Source organism: Eimeria mitis, genomic scaffold (assembly GCF_000499745.2).
Source record: "Eimeria mitis Houghton genomic scaffold, Emh_scaff3274, whole genome shotgun sequence".
In the NCBI taxonomy this organism is placed as follows: domain Eukaryota; phylum Apicomplexa; class Conoidasida; order Eucoccidiorida; family Eimeriidae; genus Eimeria; species Eimeria mitis.
This window is the reverse complement of record NW_013571614.1, coordinates 779-1,058: the sequence shown is the minus strand read 5'-3', so window position 1 is coordinate 1,058 and position 280 is coordinate 779. Positions and strand designations below refer to the sequence as shown.

General features: G+C 42.1%; 1 protein-coding gene across 1 annotated transcript in view; it reads left to right on the top strand.

Moving 5' to 3' along the window:
• EMH_0064190 (importin beta-3 subunit, putative) overlaps nucleotides 1-280 on the top strand; it is a gene marked incomplete at both ends in the record, with an annotated part of 3,120 nt that overhangs the window by 2,272 nt on the left and 568 nt on the right. The window lies entirely within an intron of this gene.

Sequence of the window (280 nt, the reverse complement as noted above, 5' to 3'; positions counted from 1 at the left end):
ATATATATATATATATATATATATATATATATATATATATATATATATATATATATCCATCCCTGTGCATGCATGCATGCATGCAGGGTTTATGTGACGTGGACTACCGCGTGCGTTTTGGGGCTTGTCAGTGTGTGGGTCAGCTGGCGCTGGATCAGTCTCCGCTGCTGCAGCAGGAGTATGCACATTTGCTGCTGCAGCCGCTCGTCGCTTGCTTCTCGGACCCAGTAACTTATACACTATGCACCTTTATTTATTTATAGAGAGAGAGAGAGAGAGA